At 46.6% G+C, this 22,355-nt stretch overlaps 1 non-coding gene across 1 annotated transcript; it reads left to right on the top strand.

Moving 5' to 3' along the window:
• The first annotated feature begins 12,796 nt into the window (after positions 1-12,796).
• On the top strand, positions 12,797-12,868 carry trnaw-cca (transfer RNA tryptophan (anticodon CCA)). Its single transcript has one exon. It is a non-coding gene; the product is annotated as a tRNA-Trp (tRNA).
• The last annotated feature ends 9,487 nt before the right edge of the window (positions 12,869-22,355 follow it).

Below are 22,355 nucleotides of genomic sequence, written 5' to 3'. Positions count from 1 at the left end.
CATTTGTTTTCAGATTTCTTTCTGCATGTCTTCCTCCAAAAAAAATCACAAATTGAGTGATCACTGTCAGTATTGTTAAATGAACATAACATCGGTGGCAATTCCTGTATATTGCCAGATAAGTGCTGACCATATATTATGCAGGACGCAGAAAACCCTCATGCAACAAGACAGCCTTCAGTATGTTTGGAGGAAAACTTAATTTAGATTGCAATAACCTGGAACAAGCTGTCGACAAAGGTGCTGGAAATGGAGCTGAATCACGAATATGATAATGAAATGTCAAGACTGCTTGGGAAAAGAAAGCCAGTGAAGTTACTGAATGACTTCCTGCTGTCCTAGTAAATACAAAAGAGACAAGAGACATAGAACGTAACTCTATTTCTGCATTAGAAGGTGAAAAATCATAGCCACAAAGTTTTTATAACAGCCAACAATATCAGATATACACCATATGAAGCAACAGATGTCTACATTTGAAATCAATGTGCCAATACCTTAAATACTGCTCAGTTCCATGAGAAACTACCCTTATAATTTTGAACATGAGGAAAGAAGTAAACCTTTTCCAGGGTACAAACTCTATACGTGCCAAACCGAGGGAATACACAAGGAAAATGTCTTTGAGAGGGACAGAGAGCATCTGAGCACCTTTGGAGAGCCTGCTCCCTCCATGGAGTCACTGCAATTGCTACAAGTGAACAGTCTCCACCCAACACAACCCCCCAAACACGCCTCTCTCTCTCTCCCCCTCCCAGGATGAGGAATAGAAAGGGGGAGACGTTGCTATGCTCCCAGATGTTGCCCAGAGGGAGGGAGTTTCACTCTGAAATTGACAGGGCTACCTCCACGTTGAGACGTCCACAATGGGGGAGGGAGGGCACATTGGGAGGGGAGGACACTTTGCAAACTCCTTTCGCTCTCCTCCACGTCAATGCAGTTTGAGTTGAAGCAAAGCACAGGGTTTAATTTTAGCTTTACACTCTCAGAAAACCCCCACCTCTGTGAATCCAACACTTTACTCCCCCCTCCACTCCATGGAAATATCGACTTGAGAGATTCCAGAGTTGGAGTTGCTACCATACCTGCTGTCGGGGGTTTAGTCGAAGCTGTTTATTTTCATGAACTATTTCAATTCAACTTCATCCTTGCCATTCAAATACTAATTTTACACAGAGGGTGGTTGATGTGTGGAATGAACCTCCTCAGGAAGCGGTGGATGCGGGTACAATAAAAAGACATTTGTTTTAGTACATGAATAGGAAAGGTTTGGAGGGAGAGAGGCCAACAGCAGACAGGAGAGACTGATTTAGTTTGGGATTATTGTTGGCATGGACTGGTTGGACCAAAGGTCCATGACCATGCTGTATGACTCGATGGTAAGTTCATAGTTCCTTGAAAGGGGAGTCGCACATAGACAGAATAGTGAAGAAGGTGTTTGATATGCCTGCCTTTATTGGTTAGTGCACTGAGTGCAGGAGTCGGGAGGTCATGTTGCGACTGTAGAAGACATTGGTTAGGCCACGTTTGGAGTATTGCATGCAATTCTGGTACCAGCGATCCCACCCTGACACACCATAAACCAGAGATAGTGACTGAAATTGACTCTGATACAAAATCAAATCATTAAATCGCTGCAGTGCAGAAAGAGGCCATTTGACTCATTGAATGCATTGAGTATAGGAGTTGGGAGGTCATGTTGTAGCTGTACAAGACATTGGTTCACCCACTTTTCGATTCTTGCATTCGATTCTGGTCTCCCTACTGTAGGATAGGAACGATGTTGTGAAACTTGAAAGTGTGCAGAAAAGATTGATAAGGATGTCGCCAGGATTGGAGGGTTTGTGGTATAAGGAGAGCCTGAATAGGATGGGGCTGCTTCCCTGGAGTGTCAGAGGCTGAGGGGTGATCGTATGGACATTTATAAAATCATGAGGGGCATGGATAGGGTAAATAGGCTAGAGGAAGTGGTGGAGGTTGGTACAATTACAACATTTAAAAGGCATCTGGATGGGTGTGTGAATAGGCAAGGTTTGGAGGGATATGGGCCAAATGCTAGCAAATGGGACACTAGATTTATATAGGACATCTTGTCAGCATGGATGTGTTGGATCAAAAAGTCTATTTCCGTGCTGTATATATCTATGTCTATTTGATAACAGATGCTTTATTTCTGTTGATGTAAATATTGTTAGGGAGAGAGAATTCCTCTAGTAGGGGATGATAAGAATCCTGGGACACCCCTAATTCTGGTTTACTATCTATTGAACACACTTTAAGCACCAAATGTGCATTTATGTCTCATTTGTTTCATTTTTCTTGTTTTATTCCCTGCTCCGATGACTCTCTCAGTCTGGATGGTTGTCAGGCTGAGAATATTGTGGATTGGGCCTTGATCGACTGAATGTTTTATTGCTCTGGAAGGTGTAAAAGGGGCTCAAAGTTTCAGCAGAAAGCCAGCTGAGCTGAGAACAGACAATATCTTTCTCTGGGAACAGGGAGAAGAGGACAGAGAAATCAGGACCTGAAATCCGAGCTGACACCAGAGTACCATGTTATTAGTGCTTTGATTAGCAGTGCCAAACTTCGACCTTTACCTCGCTTCTTATTCAACTTGAATGCCACGTACCCCCTCAATATTTAGATCCAATCCTTGTCATCCTGAAGCCATGTCCCTGTAAGGAGTCTCAGATCATAATTATTCTCTTCAACGTGTGCAGTCAATTCATTCAGTTGTGTTACATTGCAGCACACATTCAGCCACACAGTCTTCAGTTTCAATTCTTGTGTTCTGTGGAATCCAGTTTTGATTGATTAGCTTCGATTCCCTACAGTGTGGAAACAGGCCCTTCGGCCCAACAAGTCCACACCGACACCCTGAAGAGTAACCCTCCCAGACCCTTTCTGATTAATGAACCTAACTATGGACAATTTAGCATGGTCATTTGACCTGACCTGCACATCTTTGGACTAGGACATTTACTTTCCGTGTCCCTTTCTATCATTCTCCGATGTTCATTTCCACATCACTACATTGCTCACCTGCCTTGATACGGATTGGCCATAAAAAATGCATGTTCATACATTCCCAGTAATAGAAGCAGGAGTAGGCCATTTGGTCCATCGAGCTACTCCACCATTCATTAAGATCATGGCTCATCTATCCATCGTCTCAGCTTCTCTTACCTGCATTATCCTGACTATTCTAAATTCACCTACCATACAAAGTCCCATCTAACTATGTCTTGAATATGGCTACTTCTACTGCTTCCTTGGGCAGAGAATTCCAATGATTCACCACTCTCTGGGAAAAGCAGTTCCTTCTCCTCTGTCTTAAACCTACTCCCCCTAATCTTGTGACGTAGTCTCACTCACCATAGAAACAACTAGATAGGGTGGGTCTGGGTGGCATGCTCGTCGGATGGGTCAGTGTGGACTTGATGGAATGAATGGCCTGCTTCCACACTGTAGTGATTCTATGATTTACCGCAGTTGTGTTTGCCATGGACCGCAGCACCAGAACCTCCCACCTTCTGCAAATCGAAAGACAAGTCCCACCCTGCCCTCTTGTACATGTGTTATCTAACTGCTTAATCATTTCTAGTGAATCCAGCCCACGCCTCCCGCTGCTGCCAGTAATCTTTACAAAGCTGATGAGACAATGCTATACCTGCAGTACTGAAAATCATAAGGCTTCTAACGATACCAGTTGCTGATTCACCACTCCCACTGATGGACAGCATTGGAAATACAATGTTGGAGGCAGAAAGAAATGAGCAGTTTAAAACAAAAACTCACATAACCCTTCACTAGGCTCCCTGCTCAGCACACTTTACTTAAATCACTTCAACTCCACATTGCAACAAATTCCCACTTTCCACCAATATCCTGAATGTCCTCACTCACTCAGTTGCTGTCTCACAAATGAAAGGTTTCATTATAGCTGCTGCTCCCAGTCAGGACAAAACATCTTTGAAAGCTGCTCTGAAAGTCCAGTCTTCACAATGACACTTCTGCTTTCCTTCAGTCCAAATTGTCCGTGCTGACCAGATATCCCAAATTAACATAGTCTCATTTGTCAGCACATAACCCATACCCCTCTCAATTCTCCCTATTACCAGATGCCTTTTGAAATGCTTTAATTATACCAGCCTCCACCACTTCCTCTGGCAGCTCATTCTATACACACAACACCCTCTGCGTGAGAAAGGTGCCTGTAAAGTTCCTTTTAAATATTTCCCCTCTCACCTCAGACCTATGACCTCTAGTTTTGGTCTCCCCTACTCTGGGGAAAAACGTTTGGCTATTCACCCTATCCATGCTCCTTATGAACTTCTATAAAGTCAACCCTCAGCCCCCAATGATCCAGAGAAAACAGCCCCGGTCTATTCAGCCTCTCCATATAGATCAAACCCTCCAACTCTGGCAATAGCCTTGTAAATCTTTTCCAAATCCTTACAAAGGTTCGTAACACTTTTCCCGTAGCAGGGAAACCAGAACCGAATACAGTATTCCAAAAGTGGCCTAATCAATGTCCTGTACAGCCGCAACATGACCTCCCAACATCTGTATTGAAATGCACTGACCTATTAAAGCAAATATACCAAACACCTTCTTTGCTCCCCTGTCTACCTGCGACTCCACTATGAACCAGCACTCCATGGTATGTTTATTCAACAACACTCCCCATCAAATGTGCAGATCCTTCCCTGATCTGCCTTTCCAAAATCCATATTTCAAAATGGGGTCGAGAAACGTACAAGCCGTGATTGAATGGTGGAGCAGATCTGATGGACTAAATGGCTTAATTTCTGCGCCTATGTCGTATGGTCTCTTGCTGTCCTGGACACAGTGAGAGAACTGGAAGCAGGAATAGGTCATTTGTCTTTCCAGCTTTCGCCAGTATTGAACAGTTCATAACTGGATATAAATATACCTGAATCTAGATGGATAGGCTAGGACTTTTTTCACTGGAGCATCAGAGGTTGAGAGGTGACCTTAGAGAGGATTATAAAATCATGAGAGGTATAGATGAGGTGAACGGCAGGTATTCTTTCCCTAGTGTGGGTGGTTCAAGATTAGGGAGCAAATTTTGAAGGTGAAGAAAGAAATATTTTAAAAAGAAATGAGGGGCACCTTTTTTAAAAAAAGATAAAGAATAGTTCGTTTGAGGAATCAATGTCCAGAGGAGTTGCTGGATGCAGGTACAGTTACAATGTTTAAAAGACATTTGGATAAGTACACGAATAGGAAAGGTTCGGAGGGATATAGGCCAATCACTGGCAGGTGGGACCAGTTTAGTTTCAGAACACCGCCAGCATGGACTAGTTCAACTGAATGGTCTGTTTCTGTGCTGTATGACTCTGTAACCGTTCTGTACTGGTTTTAAAACCATTTTCTTGCCTTCTCCCATAACTTCTTTGTTCTTCAAAGTCACATGAACTCAGCCTTGAATACATTCACTAACCGACCTAACTGCAGGAAGATATCCCCACTTCTGAACTCAATTCCTCTTGCTGATATACCATTTGCTTTGCTCATTGCTTGCTACACTTTCTGACAACTGGCAGTGACTGGTGTAGAAGGACACTGAGGCCCCTTGGTCTATCCACACATCACTCCTGATGAAGGGCTCGTGCCCGAAATGTCGACTCTCCTCCTCCTCAGTTGCTGCCTGACCTACTGTGGTTTTCCAGCGCCACAATATTCAACTCTGATCTCCAGCATCTCACTTTCGCCACATGTCAACAGATCACCATTTAAACAATGCACCTCCTTTCAGTTTTTTTTTATACTGCAAAGGCTAGAACTTCACATTGTGGTACTGCATTTTCCATGTGTTTGCAAGTTGACACACAGACCTGGATCAACTTTTCCAGAGTCTGGCCCCTCCCTCGGTTCACTCTTGAACCCCAGAATGAAAAGGTGGTGAGAAAAACACTGTTGTACTCACAAATGTTAGACAGAGGAAGGAAGTTACAGTCTGGGGTGAAGTTTAACCTTATGCAGAGAGAAGAGACCAACAGCAGCTTCAGAGCTCATGGTCCAACCTCTGCATTTTCACAATGGCCTGCTCTAATTGGTAGGAGGACCAGACTCCTTCCGGTCCTCCAAGCTTGTCCACTGCTCCACGGAAAGGGGCTCGCGTGCCGTTTCTGCGTACTCCCAAGAGGATACGCAGTGCTTGCTGACACCGCGGAGCATGCTCAGTGTGCAGGAATTTGTTACAAATTTTAAAGTTAAAAATCACAAAGCACCTGGTGATAGTCCAACAGACTTATTTAGAAGCACTAGCTTTCAGAGCGCTGCTCCTCCATCAGGTGGTTGTGGAGTATAACATCGTAAGACCCAGAATTTATGATCTTACGATCTTATATTCCACAACCACCTGATGAAGTAACAGCGCTCCGAAAGCTAGTGCTTCCAAACAAGCCTATTGGACTGTAACCTGGTGTTGTGTGATTTTTAACTTCGTACACCTTAGTCCAACACGGGCACCTCCCGATCATGACAAATATTAAGCGTCCAAATGCGAATACGAGAGAAAAATGCCGAAGCTATTTTATTTTGCCGATCTTTTTCCCCTGTGCCTCGACATTTTATTTCTTTTGCATTTTGTTTGGCTGCTCAACGTTTCTGTCTTTTCCCCAGGATAGAGGTATTCCAAAACTAGAGGGTAAAGGTTTAGGGTGTGGGGAAAGATTTTAAAAGATTTAAAAGACTAGGACGAGAACATTCACCCCTTACTGGGCGAAAGTGAGGACTGCAGATGCTGGAGATTAGGGTCGAGAGTGTGGAGCTGGAAAAGCACAGCAGGTCAGGCGGGATCCGAGGAGCAGGAGACTCGACGTTTCGGGCAAAACCCTTCGTCAGGAAATAGCCATGGGGAACTGCAGGGCTGTAGCGTAAACGAGTGAGTCTAAGTGGGATGCTGTTGGGAAGGTCGGTGTGAATGGCCTGTAGGGATGATATGGTTCCACTACCTTATCCACGCGTATTTTGAGAAATGTGGGAGGAGTGGGTTCCAGTTCGTGGGACATTGACACGAGTCCTGGAGAAGGTGGCATTTGTGCTGTCTCTCTCTTCACATTCTGCCCCCTGTCCATTTTCTCCCCATCCATTGCCCCCTGCCCATTCTCTCTCCTCACATTGCACCCTCTATTCTCTCCCCCAACCCTCTGAACCCCTGTCCATTTCCCTCCCTTCTCCACCACCATCAGCGACCCCCTCACCGCCTCCCCCCCCGCCCCCCGACCTCCACAATCGTCCTTTCTCGTGCCTCAGCCCTCTTTGATCGCTGTATGAAGTCTTTCTCAGGGAAGAGAGAGAATGGATGGTGATGACTTTACCTGGGAAACACGGCATGTGAGAAATAGCTGATTTTTAAAATTGAGAATAACTAAAACCATATATTCAGAAACTTCGTTACAGTCGGGAAGAATGTTATTTTTTTTCAAAAAAAAAGCTGCACAAATCTTTCTGAAACTTGCATTGATGTATGTGCAGTTAGGCCACAACAAAGGACAGGCTGTAAGGAGTGAATGAGTGAATAAAAGACAAGTCCAACCTTGCTCTCGAGGAGAAGGTGAAAAATGCAGATGCTGGAGATCAGAGTCGAGAGTGTGGTGCTGGAAAAGTACAGCAGGTCCGACAGCATCCAAGGAGCAGGAGAATCGACGTTTCGTGCATAAGCACTTGGCGCTCGGCCACCGCTCCTTCAATCCCCCTGCGATGGCGCGTGAACGCACTGGTGCCTCCGCAGGTGGGAGGAGCAGGTGAAGCCCTCCCGGCACTGACAGCAGGTGAACGGCCTCTCTCCGGTATGGACCCACTGGTGGGTCAGCAGTGCAGCTGACTGAGTGAAACCCCTGCCACACATGGGGCACGTGAATGGCTTCTCTCACTTGTGGACTCACTCATGCGTCTGCAGATGGCTGATCCGACTGAAGCCCTTCCTACACACTGAGCAGGTGAATGGCCTCTCCCGGTGTGAATGCGTCTGTGGGTTTCCAGCAGGGATGGGGAAGGGAATCCATTCCCACAGACCCCACATTTCCAAGGTTTCCCCTTTGGAGGGAGCTTTCCTTGTGTTGCTCTGGAATTGAAATTACAAACAGAACGGGTACATAGCCTTTCCCACCTTGAGGGGTGAGACTTTGATTCCTCCAAGCTGAGTAAATGGTTTGAAGCACTTTTCACAGTCAACGCACTGAATCTCCCTCACTCGGTGTCTCAGTATTCTTCCTGCCACAGGACTGTCCAAAATCTCTCAAACAAAAAAAAGCAAACATGCCTTCTTGATTGGAATGATTGCTGATATTCAAGTCCCAATGAATCAAGTGGCTGTCAGAAGTTGATGTATCATTTGCTATAAGATTTCTTTCTGCACGTCTTCCTGCAAAGAAAAATCACAAAATAAGTGATCACTGTCAGTACAGTTAATGAACATAACATTGGTGGCAATTCCTGTAGATTGCGAGATGTCTGCTGATCACATATTATCCAGGCCACAGAAACCTGAAAACACTCATGCAGCCAGATAGCCTGGGCTGTGCATGGAGGAAAAGTTCATTTCAGTGACAATAACATGGAACAAACTGCCTACAAAGATGCTGGAAATGGAGCTGAATCAAGGATATGAAAATGAAATGTTAATGCTGCTTGAGAAAAGAAAGGCAGTAAAATTGCTGAATGACTTCCTGCTGACCTATTAAATAAAAATATTATGACAAAAAAAGGACGTAACTCCATTACTACATTAGAAGGTGAATAATAATTACAAAGAAACTTTTACAACAGCCAACAGTATCAGATATACACCATATTGAACAAAGAACAAAGAAAGTTTACAGCCCAGGAACAGGCCCTTCACGCCTGAGCCGATCCAAATGTACTGTCTGAACCTGTCGGTCAATTCCTCAGCATCTGTATCCCTCTACTCCCCACCCACTCATGCATTTATCCAGACGCATCTTTCATGAATCGACCGTGCCTGCCTCGACCACCTCTGCTGGCAACGCGTTCCAAACGCCCACCACCCTCTGTGTGAAGTAAAACGCGTTTTCGCTTTGAGTAAGTGCTGCCCTTGCCGCGTTCATTGTAACGGGAGCTCTGCCCCATCCCTGACTCAGGCAGTCGGATCTCGTTTAATGAAGCTGCTTTTTGAGAGTATCGACTGGCCGTTTTTGCACAAGGCAGTATAAGAAACAAGGGGTCGTCCGGGATTTGAACCCGGGATCTCTCGCATGCCCACGCAACAGAAGGCCCGAAGCAATAATCACACCTCTAGACCAACAACCCACAGGCCCCAGGAGTCTTACATTTTTTGAGCAATGTGCCAATCCCGTAAATGCTGCTCAGTTCCTTGTGAATTTAACCTTTTAGTTGTGAACATGAGGAAAGGAGCAATCCTTTTCTAGGGTGCAAACTGTATACGTGCCAAACTGAGGGAATACACAAGGAAAATAGCTTTAAGAGAGATAGAAAGTATTTGAGCACCTTTGGAGTGTCTGCTCCCTCCCTGGATTCACTCCACTTGCGACAAGTGAACAATGTTTCACCCACCCCGACATCCCCTTTCCCCTGGCTGCTGGAGGATGGTATATGGAAAGGGGGAGACATTGCTTGGCTCCCAGATGTTGCCCAGAGGGAAGGAGTTTCACTCTGAAACTGACAGGGCTGCATCCGCATTGTGACGTCAACAATGGAGGGCGGGCTGGACAGCTGTCCTGCAGTTGAGGCACGTGTGGAGGGGAGGACACTTTGCAAATCCAACTCTCCTCCAAGTCAATGCAGTTTGAGTCCAAGCAAAGCAAGGGGTTTAAATATACTTTAGCAAACCTCCTTTGTGCCGTGGGAAAACTCCGGCCGCGGGAAATGCAGTATTACAGATTCATAGTAACCTTCCTACCCTCCAACCTCCACCCCTGGCAACATCCTTGTAAATATTTTCTGCACCTTTTCTAGTTTCACAACATCTTTCCGATAGGAAGCAGACCAAAATTACATGCAATATTCCAAACGTGGCCTGACCACTGTTCTGTACAGTGGCAACATGAGCTCCGAACATCTATCCTCGATGCTCTGACCAACAAAGGAAAGCACACCAAACGCCTTCTTTACTATCCAATCTGCCTGCGTCTCTACTTTTAAGGAACTTTCAACCTGAACTCCAAGGTCTCTTTGTTCAGCAACACTTCCAAGGAACTTACCATTAAGTGTAAAAGTCCTGCTCTGATTTGTTTTTCCAAAATGCAGCACCTCATATTTATCTACATTAACCTCCAACTGCCATTCCTCAGCCCATTGGCCCATCTGCACAAGGTCCCGTTGTGATCTGAGGGAACCTTCTTTACTGTCCACTTCGCCTTCAATTTTGGTGTCATCTACAAACTTGCTAACTATACCTCCTCCGTTTACATACAAATCATTTATATAAATGACAAAAAGTAGCGGACCAAGCATCAATCCTTGTGACACACCATTGGTCACAGGCCTTCAGTCTGAAAAGCAACCCTCCATCACCACCCTCTGTCTTCTGCCTTCTCGCCAGTTCTGTATCCAAATGGCTAGTTGTCCCTGCATGCCATGAGATTAAACCTTGCTCACCACTCTCCCATGAGGAACCTTGATGAACGCCTTCCTGAAGTCCAGAGAGATCAAGTCCATCGCTCTGCCCTCATCAATCCACTTTGTTACTTCTTCAAAAAACCCAATCATGTTCATGAGACATGATTTCCCAAGCAGAAAGCCATGCTGACTATCCCTAATCAATTCTTGCCTTTCCAAATACATGTAAATCCTGTCTCTTAGGATTCTCTCCAAAAACTTGCCCATCACGGATGTCAGGTTCACTGGTCTATAGTTTCCTGGCTTTTCCTTACCACCTTTCTTAAATAGTGGCAACACGTTAGCCACCCTCTAGCCTTCCGGCCCCTCAGCTGTGACTATTAATGATACAAATATCTCAGTAAGAGGCCCAGCAATCACTTCCCCAGTTTCCCATGGAGTTCGAGGGTACTCCTGATCAGGTCCTTGGGATTTATCCACTTTTATGCATATCAAGATATCCAGCAATTTCTCATCTGTAATATGGGCATTTTTTCAACATGTCACCATCTACTTTCTCACATTCTATATATTGCATGCCCTTCTCCACAGTAAACACTGGTGCACAATATCCGTTCAGTATCCCGCACCCCCCGCCCCATCTACTGCAGCTCCACATAAAGGCCGCCTTGCTGATCTTTGAGGGGCCGTATTCTCTCCCTTGTTATCCTTTTGTCCTTAATGTATTTATAAAATCCCTTTGGATTATCCATGACTCTATTTGCCAAGGCTATCTCATGTCCCCTTTTTGCCCTCATGATATCCCTCTTAAGTATGCTCATACTGCCTTTATACTCTAAGGATTCACTCGATCTCTCTGCCAATACCTGATATGTGCATCCTTCTTTATCTTAACCAATATCTCATTTTCTCTAGTCATCCAGCATTCCCCAACCTACCAGCCTTTCCTTTCACCCTAACAGGAATATAGTCTACATCAGACAATCACCTGATGAAGGACCATCGCTCCAAAAGCTTGTGTGCTTCCAAGTAAATCTGTTGGACTATAACCTGGTGTTGTGTGATTTTTAACTTTGTCCACCCCAGTCCAACACCAGCATCTCCGAATCAGGAATATACTGTGTCTGGACTCTTGTTATCTCATATTTGAAGGCTTCCCATTTTCCAGCAGTCCTTTAACCTGCGAACATCTGCCCCCAATCAGCTTTTGAAAGATCTTGCCTAATACCTGAGTCTTCCTCCAATTTAGAACTTCAACTTTTAGATCTGATATATTATTTTCAATCACTATTCTAATGTTCATAGAATTATAGTTGCTGGCCCTTAGGTTTTGCACCCTCGCCAGTATGTACATCCACATTGTGAATTAGAAAATGTCCTTGGACACACTTAACAAATTCCTATATTTGGCAGACAGGTAAATGGGCAGGAGTTATACCTTGTGTCCACTCTTTCTTCATTCCCATCAACCCTAACCCCATTCCCACCCCAATAGTCCGACGGCACTTTCCCCTGTAACTGCCGAATGTGTGACACCAGCCCATTTACTTGCTCCCTCCTCACTATCCAAGGGCCCAAACTTGCCTTCCAGGTGAAGCAGCACTTTACCTGCACTTCCCACAACCCAGTCTACTGCATTTGCTGCTCATAATGTGGTCTCATCTACATTGGGGAAAACGAAGCATAAACTGGGTGACTGCTGCACAAAACATCTACGTTCTGCCTGCAAAAAAGACCCTGAGCTTCCAGTTGCCTGCCAATTCCACACCCCACCCTGTTCCCTGGCCAACATCTCTGTCTCAGGTTTGCTGTAGTGTTCCAGCGAAGCTCAGCACCTGCAGAACGAAGAGCACCGAATATTACACTTGGGGACCATACATCCATCTGGTCCCAATATCGAATTCAATAATTCTAGGGCCTGAAACCCATAGTATCCTCGTCCCTTCCACACACACTATCTCCTGCATATAAACCAACGTTTTCCCAATCACCATCAGTTCTGTGGAAGGGTCACCGGCAACTCCTGTTTTTTGTTTCTGATACACAGCATCCACAGTTCTTTCTCCTTTTTATTGAGGTAGAGTTGGAAATTGTTTCGAGAGACAGAAGGAGAGGAGGGAGAGACAGAACAGACATGAACTGTTGATCTCCCTTGTTTCTCACAACGTAAAATTATTGCAGTGCAATCACTTCCCTTAAGCATGAATAGAGGGGGCTGGCTATGCGTGAGCTTGTGGCGCAACGGTAGCGCGTCTGACTCCAGATCAGAAGGTTGCGTGTTCAAATCACGTCAGGCTCACTAACGTCAACTTTTTACATTTCAAATCAATAAATGAGTACGTTTGCTCCGAATATCTGTTGAGCCAAATCTTCTTTGCGGAAACGTTCAATCACTCTCGTCTGACGGCCTCGCTCCACATTAACGGTGAGCCTGAATTTTATAAACGGTGTCAGTAAAATCCAGTGGCGGACACTGATTTGGTTCAATCGATTTTTTTTGCCAAGCGTAATTCACCGAGAGGATGCTGCTGTGTGAAACAGCGTGGGGAATTACTGCAGGGCCTCCTGCACATGGAACACACCGCAATTGATGTGTTTCACTTCACCAGTTTATTCCTATCTCGGAGAAGAGAGGTTTGATGATTCGGATCATAGCAACCAGACAGAGGACAGGAGAAGAGCACTCAGACATTCACAAGCTTGTCACCACAGCTGGGTCACCGTGGCCCGTGTATCAGTATGGGGTAGTGAGCTGCATCTACTGACTGGAAGCACAGCAAATTGGAGTGCTGGTGGGACTATCACACAGGAGAAAACGGCTTCGACCTATCAACTGGAGTGGTTCACAATGCGCAACTCCGCTCACCTCAACTGAATAACTGTAAACAAATTACTCCGTGATTCAAAGGAATGCTCGGTTTTGAATCTGCATTGTGTCATGTACCTTCGAGAATGATGTCAAAACACCTTCATTGCTGTGATGGAGTATCCTGTTGGGCACAATATACCCGTTGTCAAATTTCCCACGTTCTGTTGGTCCAACTCCGATTTCACTCAGAAACACGAAATGTGTGACAGCGCAGACTGAGGCTACGCAGCCCACCTTAGCTCTGCTGGTTCAACACAATATGTAAATAAGTGTCTCATTCTGTCGCCTTCTCCCTGTAAATCTGCACATTGTTACATTGAACATGCCCACCGAATTCCCTTTTGTGTCCATTGAATCTGCCTCTTTGTCACTGTCAGACAGCGACTTACTGACCCCACTCCCTGTGCGAAAACTGTCTTCCTAATGTCACTTTTACTTATTTTCCTGATGACTTTAAATCTCTGCCAAATCCTTCTCGCTCCTTTCAGGCCTGGGAGCATTTTCACTGCATTATTTCCTCTGTCTAAAACCCTCATGACGTGAAAAACTTCAATCAGACCAGTTCTCCAAAGAGAGCTGCCCCAAACTTTCCAATCTCCCTTCATTGCTGACATTCCTCAGGACGGCACTATTCACGTTAACCTGTTCAGCGCCGTCTGCAATCACTTCACTTCCCCGCTTCCTGAAGTATCACCTTCAGAATTGAGCGTAATACAGGTGGAGGATTCATTCAGACTCGGATTGCGCGGGCGAAACATCTGCAATTCTTGTTCTCACTTTGAACAAGTGTTTCCCTTCGCCGTGTTCACTGCAATGGCAGCTCTGCGCCGTCCCTAATTCAGGCAGTCCGATCTTATTTAACGAAGCGGCTTTTTGAGAAAATTCATCAGGTATTTTTGCTCAGGTCAATTTAAGGAATGATGGTTCACCTGGGATTGGAACCCGGGAATTCTCACACGGCTGCATATGCTCGAAGACCCAAAGCTAGAATCATATCCCAGACTAACGAGCCACCAGCCATGGGTGCAGCCACCTCCGGAAGCAGCTGAGACTTGCTCAGTATGAAATACATTGTACATTGCTCCCAGAATTGCAAGAAGGGAAGAGTTTCAAGAACACCTGCTTCTCAATCTGTCTCCCTGCTCCCAGGACGCTGCTGTTTTTCCTGTCCCCAGTGACCGGGCTCTCTCCACTGGTGGATAATTGAACCATTTCGTTTCTACTTGCAAGCTGTGCTGGTGGAAGGCAGAGCCCATTCACTCTTCTGCTCTCTCACACTATTACGTGAGGCAGGAGAAGTCAGTTACAGACATGCGTAGGAAATGGGCAACTTTGAACTTGTTCCAAAGGTCCTGTTAACGGAGAGATAGAAAGATGCTGTGCTGTCGGGACAGAGAGAAATGGACACCGGAGACTCTTCCCTCAGGTAAATTGATATCAGTGCATTTTTGTGCAGCCTGCTTGGTGCTCAGAATTTGTCTTAACACAACAATCCTGCAGGAAGTCTTTTCTTACACCGTTCGTTTCTTTACTGCGGGAAATGGACTAAAACAGCAAGTCATGTGTTTCAACTTCACCGGTTCATTGCCGTCTGAGAGAAGAGGTTTCACATGAGATCAGGACACACCGACAGAGACCAGGACAAGACAACTCAGAGCTCCACAAGGGTGCCAGCGCAACTGTGTAAATTTCACTTGTGTATCGATGTGATATATTGAGCTCAGATACCCGAAGTTTTAGGAAACAAATGACATGGCAAGGAAAAGAACAGAGCGCCGTTATACGGGAAAGCTACTAAAGACATTAAGTGAGTAGGAGAAAATGGTTTCGCTTCTGGGTTATGATCCCAGCATGCACCCGCTGTACCATTCTCCTGCATTGCACGGTAGCTTTTCCAGAGAAGTATTCAGCTTTTCACCTGGCGTGTGACTTGCCTGTTCGAGAATGACATCAAAAGATCTTCACTGCTGTAGTGTCATGTGCTGTTGTGCAGACATGTCGCCGATGTGCAAATATAAACTCAGAGAGCAATGTACACGAGAGACTCTGAGCCAGCTGAAACTTGCTCAGTGTGAAATACATTCCACATTGCTCCAAGAATTGCAAGCAGCAAAGTGTTTCCAGAACATCTGCTTGTCATTCTGTCCCCGGGGCGCTGATATTTGTCTCATCCCCAGGAACTGGTCTATCTCCACTTGCGGATAATTAAACCAATTTGTTTCTACTTGTACGCTTTTCTGGAGGGAGGGAAGAGTCCATTCGCTCTTCTGCTCTTTAACTCCCAATCCCTTGGGGTGAGAGGTATCACTTACACTTTGTGGGCGGCACGGTGGCACAGTGGTTAGCACTGCTGCCTCACAGCGCTAGAGACCCGAGTTAAATTCCCGCCTCAGGCGACTGACTGTGTGGAGTTTGCAGGTTCTCCCCGTGTCTGCGTGGGTTTCCTCCGGGTGCTCCGGTTTCCTCCCACAGTCCAAAGATGTGCAGGTCAGGTGAATTGGTCATGCTGCATTCCCCGTAGTGTTAGGTAAGGGGTAAATGTAGGGGTATGGGTGAGTTGGGCTTCGGCGGGTCAGTGTGGACTTGTTGGGCCGAAGGGCCTGTTTCCACACTGTAAGTAATCTAATGAGTGGGAAGTGAGTAACTTTGATTGTGAATTTCCTCCAAACGTCTGTTATCGGAGAGATAGAAAGATGCTGTGCTGGCGGGGCAGAGAGAAATGGACACCGAGGACTCTTCCCTCAAGTAGATTCATATGAGTACATTGTTGTGCAGTCTGCTTGGTGTTCAGAATTCGTCTTCACGCAGCAATCTTACAGAAAATCTCTCGCAAAGTGGGCATCGCTTTCATCGCTGCGACCGTGCAGCAGTTAACATCTGAGCCTAAGTGCCCCAGATGAAGAGAATCCGAGTGAAACCTTCACTCACTGAGAGTCATCCCCACGGCCCTGAGCTGCGGGACTGCAGGCAGTCCAACACGGAAGGGACGGTTAAATGAACCATTGTCGCTCCCTCAGCCTCTCTGTCCCATAGACAGGCAGCGGGACGGCAGAAACACGTACCATCGTTCTCCCGCCGACAGAGGCGGTCCAGCCCATCGTGTCCACGGCGACTCTCTGCCACTTGTCTCTCTCTGAGGTGATTCACAATCAGTGATATCTGTCCGAATACTAAGGGGCTGTGTCTGAATGGTGATACCGTTTCTGACATGCTGATCGTCTTGTTGTTCACGTCCAAACCGGCGAGGCGAATTATGGCAGGGAAGGCACGAAACCACAAGGTATGCGTCTCAGCTCACTGGCATCTCAGAGAAGTGGGTTTGCGATTCAGTTCATAGGAAACCGACGAAGAACAGAAGACCACTCAGACCTCCAAATGCACGTTACTTGAACGGTGTGAGTTTCGCGACAGTATCGGTATGATACGGGGCATTCAGACACGCAGGAAATCTCAATGCTGAACAGAGAGCCATCACAAAGAAAAGTCGCTCAAGGAGACACTGAACAATAGCAGAGGATGGTTTCTATCCATCGACCTCTGGGTTATGGGCCCAGCACGCTCCCGCTGCGCCACTCTGCTCTTATGCCCGCCCATTTCCACAGGTCCCTTCAGCCTTTCGTCGGGAGCGTGGCATGCACGTTCGAGACTGATGTCAAAGATCTCAACTGCTGTCGTCTTGTATGGTGTTGCGCAGACGTATGGAGGCTTTGTAAATATAAACTTTTTCTAACTTTAAAACTCTGCCGAATCGTTGCCGATCCTTTCAAGCGTGGGAGCATTTTGACTACATTACTTTCTCTGTCTAGACTTCGCAAGCTTCAATGGGGCCAGATTTCAAACTTCTGTTCTCCGAAGAGAGCTGTCCCAAATTTCCAATCGACCCTCATCGCTGACAGCCCTCAAACACCGCACCACTCACGTCAACCTATTCAACGGTATCGCCAATCATTTCACTTCGCTGCTTTCTGTCCCATTGGTACGCCAGGGAGCCCAAACTCGTTTAACGAAGGTGCTTTTTGAGAAAATTGAACAGGCACGTTTGCACAAGTCATGAAACGCGGGCTCGTCCGGAATTTGAACCCGGGATTTCTCGCACGTCCGCAGACCCAAAGCGAGAATCATCCTCCTAGACCAACGAGCCACAAAGACAGAGCGCCTGCGCCCCCGCTCTACCTCTTGAACCAGCTGAGTCTTGCTCAGAGTGAAGTATAGTTGACATTGAACAGGCAGGGGCTGTTTTCTCTGGAATGTCGGAGGCTGAAGGGTGACTTTATGGAAGTTTACAAAATTATGAGGGGCATGGATAGGATAAATAGGCAAAGTCCTTTCCCTGGGGTCGGGGAGTCAAGAACTGGAGGGCATAGATTTAGGGTGAGAGGGGTAAGATATAAGAGAGACCTAAGGGGTAACATTTTCACGCAGAGGGTGGTGCGTGTATGGAATGAGCTGCCAGAGAAAGTGGCGGAGGCTGCTACAATTGCAACATTTAAGTGGCGTTTGGATGGATATATGAATAGGAAGGGTTTGGAGGGATATGGGCCGGGTGCTGACAGGTGGGACGAGATTGAGGTGGGATATCTGATCGACATGGACGGGTTGGACCGAAGGGTCTGTTTCCATGCTGTACATCTCTATGACTCTATGAACAGCTGCTTCTCATTCTGTCTCTCTGCTGCCGTTTGCCCGTCCCCAGGAACCGGGCCCTCTCTACTGGCAGAAAATTAAACTGTTTTCTTTCTAAACTTTTCTCTGACACCGGAGTGACCAGTGACAAGCATTGCCCTCCTCAACATAGGGTACAGAGAACAGGAGAAGACCCCGCAGACCTCCACGAGTGTGTCATCTCAACTGTGCACATTGGGCCTGTGCATCAATGTGAAATATTTACGTCGAAGTTTTTTGGGAAGCAGATGAGAAGGCGAGGTGCACAACAGTGCGCCGTTATACGGGAAAGCTGCTGAAGCCGACATTGAGTGAAAAGGAAAGAGCTGGCGGGAAAGAGAGCAATGTACACTGGAGACTCTAAGCCAGCTGAAATTTGCTCAGTGAGAAGTACATTTCACATTGCTCCAAGAATTGCCAGCAGCAAAGAGTTTTCAGAACATCTGCTTGTCATTCTGTCCCCGGGATGCGGTTTCTGACATGCGGACCGTCTTGTCATTCACGTCCGAAACGGCGATTTGAACCCGGGATCTCTCTCAGATGACAAGCAACATGAGTTTTACTGGGACAACACTACTATTATAGGACAAGCCAAAACAGAGAACAGCCAGGGAATTCCTAGAGGCGTGGCACTCATCCACAGATTCTATCAACAAGCACATCGACCTGGACCCAATATACCGGCCACTGCAGCAGAGAGCTGGAACTAACAACCGGCCGTGGCACGGCGGTACAGTGGTTCGCACTGCTGCCTCACAGCGCCAGAGACCCGGGTTCAATTCCTGCCTCAGGTAACTGACTGTGTGGAGTTTGCACGTTCTCCCCATGTCTGCGTGGGTTTCCTCCGGGTGCTCCGGTTTCCTCCCACAGTCACAAAGATGTGCAGGTCAGGTGAATTGGCCATGCTAAAAAAATAATTGCCCATAGTGTCAGGTGCAGCGGTAAATGTAGGGGAATGGGTCTGGGCGGGTCGGTGTGGACTTGTTGGGCCGAAGGGCCTGCTTCCACACTGTAAGTAATCTAATCTAATACAGATCACTATAAATGCCGGAGGAAACAGCACAGAAGCGCTTCACAGGAGCCTCCCAAGCACTGAGGATGTCACCTAGACAGGGGACGAAACGTCTGCAACACAAATTCCCAGCTCGGCGAACAGAATCACAACAAAGTTTTTGCTTGCAGGAACTGAGTGACATAAACAGGATGCTCTCAAATTTCGGCAGGAATTACACTTCCGTTCAAGATTTGCGGAAAGCTTTGTAGCTCGGCTGCCGATTGTCGCAGCTCGCCGAGCTGGGAAGTTGATTTGCAGGCGTTACATCCTCTGTCTAGGTGACATCTTCAGTGCGTTGGAGCCACCTGTGAAGCGCTGCTGTACTGTGTCTTCTGGAATGTATTTGGTTCTGTTTCTGCTGCTTTTGTTTGACCGTTCTGATTGTTCGCTGCAGTGATAGGCATATGTCAATGTGTTTATTGGTGGAGTCCGTGGATGAGTGCCGTGTTTGTTGAATTTCTCTGGCTGACCTCTGTTCAGATGTACTATGACCGTTGTGCTGTCCCAGTCGATTTTATCGTCCTTGTCATCTGTGTTTGTGTGGGTACCAGAGATAGTGTTTCATGGGTAGATGTTGTTCATGGTTACAGATTGCTAGTTGTCTGCCTGTTTGTCCTGTACTGTCGACTTTTCGTGCAGCCTTTGCATGGAATCTTGTAAACTATATTTGTTTTCCACATGATATGGTTGGGTCTTTTGTTCTGGTGAGTTGTTGTCTGAGCGTGGCTGTCAGTTTATGGGCTGTCATGAATCCGAGTGGTCGGAGATGTCTGGCTATTAGTTCTGTGAGGTTTATTATATAAGGTAAAGTGGTGAGTGTGTTGGGTCGTGGCAGATCCTTGTCCCGTTGTTTGTCTGCTCGGCCCTTGTGGATGAAGTTGCGGGCATATCCGTTCCTGGTGAAGCCTCTGTAGACGTGTTCTTCTTCCTTTCACAGGTCGGCAGTGCTGCAGTGTGTCGTCACCCTTTGGAACAGCGTCCTAATGCAGCTTCTCTTGTCTGTGTTTTGATGGTTGTAGTTCAGGGTCTGGTCTGGGGGTGTGGCTTTTCTGTACACTTTTGTAGCACATCCCCCGTTCTGTGTCCTTTCTCCCATAGACCGTTAGCTTCCAGTTTCCTGTCACTTCAACTTCCCACTGTGTTCCCATGACACCATTTCAGTCTCTGATTTGTTGCAGTGCTCCCACAAGGCACAGCGCAAGCTGGAAGAGCGGAACCTCATTTTCTCCTGAGAGACCGTGCTACTTCAGGACCCAACGCCGAGTTCAATCATTTTAGAACCTGTCCACCTTCTTCCACGGTCTTTACCCGCCCACTCATTCCATCAGTTCCGAAGACGGATCGTTGGGCTCAAAACATTATCTCTCCTTTCTCTCCACAGATGGACTAGACCTGCTGGTTTTGTTAATTTGAAAATGAACAAAATGAGCAGGGAGACAGAATGAGAAGCACTGTTCTGGAAACTCTTGCTGCTTGCAATTCTGAGAACAATGGCGAATGTATTTCACACTGAGCAAGTCTCAGCTGGTTCAGGAGGTGCTGGAGCCAGTGGCTCGTTGGTCTAGGGGTATGATTCTCGCATTGGGTCTTCTAACGGGCAGACTTGCGAGAGATCCCGGCTTTCTTGACTTGTGCAAAAATGCCCGATTAAACTTCTCAAAAGGCACCTTCGTTAAACGAGGCTGGGCTCCCTGGAGTACGAATGGGGCAGGTAGCGGGGAAGTGAAATGATTGGAGATAGTGTTGAACAGATTGACGTGAGTGGTCCCGTGTTTGAGGAAGGTCAGCGATGAAGGTAGTTTGGAAAATTGGGACAGCTCTCCTCGGAGAACAGAAGTTTGAAATCCGGCGTGGCAAGTTTTCCAAGTCATGAGGGGACTAGAGATTGGAAACAATGTCGTGAAAGTGTTTCCACGCCTGAAAGGATCGAGAACGATTCGGCAGCGTTTTAAATTAATGAGGAAAAGAAGTAAAAGTGACATTCGGAAGAACGTTTTCGTACAAGGAATGGTTAGGGTCAGTAAATCCCTGTCTGACAGTGATAAAGAGGCAGATTCAATGGACACAAAATTGAATTCGGTGGTCATGTTCGACCAACAGAATGTTTATATTAACACAGCCTCCACACCTCTGCGCAGCAGTATATTACATAACAGCAGTGGAGATCTTTGATATGTGTCTGGAACGTGCATGCCAGATGACTGTCGAAAAGCTGAAGGGTTCTGAGAAAACGCACGGCATACTAAACACAGAGTGACGCAACGAAAGCGTGCGGGCCCCACAACCCAGAGGCCCATAGCTCGAGACCATCCTCTATTGCTATTGCTCAAACTCTCCTTGAGCAGCTTTCCTTTGTCGTGAGTCTCTGTTCTATATCTTTCCTTTGCATCTGCTCCCCAAAGAATCGAGTGTCTGAGTGACATGTATCGTACTGATCCACTCCCCAAATTCACGCAGGTGAAGTGACTTGCTTCTGGAGGTCTGAGTGGTCTTCTCCTGTTCTCCGTCGAGTTCCTCTGAAGTGAATTGTAAAACCACTTTTCTGAGATGTCAATGAGCTGATAAAGTTGAAACACATGCCTTACGTTTATGTCCATTTCCTGCAGTAATTCGCCATGCCGGTTCGGACGTGAATGATAAAACGGTCGGCTTGTCAGAAACCGCATTACGACTCAGACACATTCCCCCACGATTAGGACAGATCACCAAATTGAATAACCTCAGAGAGAGACAAGTGACAGATAGTCGCCGTGGACTCGATGGGCTGAACAGCCTCTGTGTGCGAGAATGATGCTACGTGTTTGTGCCGTCCCACTGCCTGTCTCTGGGACAGAGAGGCTGAGGGGGCAAAACTGGTTCATTTTTAACCGTCCCTTCCGTGTTGGACTGCCTGCAGTCCCTCAGCTCAGGGCCATGGGGATGACTCTCAGTGAGTGAAGGTTTCACTCGGATTATCTTCATCTGGGACACTTGGGGCTCAGATGTTAACTGCTGTGCTGTCGCAGCAAAGAAAGCAATGCCCACTTTGCAATAGACTTTCCGTAAGATTGCAGCGTGAGGACGATTTCTGAACAGCAAGAAGGCTGCACAACAATGTAAATTTACCTGGGCGAAGAGTCCTCGGTGTCTATTTCTTTCTGTCCTGCCAGCACAGCATCTTTCTATCTCTCCGATAACAGACCCTTGGAGCAAGTTCACAAT

The sequence above is a fragment of the Chiloscyllium plagiosum genome, unplaced genomic scaffold, assembly GCF_037043375.1.
Source record: "Chiloscyllium plagiosum isolate Xiang-an unplaced genomic scaffold, Cpla_swu_hap1 HiC_scaffold_27, whole genome shotgun sequence".
NCBI lineage: Eukaryota > Metazoa > Chordata > Chondrichthyes > Orectolobiformes > Hemiscylliidae > Chiloscyllium > Chiloscyllium plagiosum.
Note: the sequence above shows the minus strand (reverse complement) of the source record. Positions and strands in the feature narration are given on the sequence as shown.